Source organism: Rhipicephalus sanguineus, chromosome 6, assembly GCF_013339695.2.
Source record: "Rhipicephalus sanguineus isolate Rsan-2018 chromosome 6, BIME_Rsan_1.4, whole genome shotgun sequence".
In the NCBI taxonomy this organism is placed as follows: Eukaryota; Metazoa; Arthropoda; class Arachnida; order Ixodida; family Ixodidae; genus Rhipicephalus; species Rhipicephalus sanguineus.
In genome coordinates this window covers 38,852,509-38,852,741 of record NC_051181.1, presented here as the reverse complement: position 1 = coordinate 38,852,741, position 233 = coordinate 38,852,509, and positions in this window count along the sequence as shown.

The window sequence follows — 233 nt, the reverse complement described above, 5'->3', positions numbered from 1 at the left end:
CACTACTTATCAGTAGTTAGCACACGAGGCAAACAGTTGCACATGCCGTGCACTCAACTGCACCAAGAAGCAAGCCCGAGATTTTGTCTTTTTCCATTTCATTTTTAGATATCATAACACTCATAAACTCACAGGACTACTTGCACATTCCAGAAAGTCTATTCTCTATCTGACAAGGACAGGGACAGAGTACTAACCAAGTTGTACGGATATTTGCGATTTTGGCAGCTTAT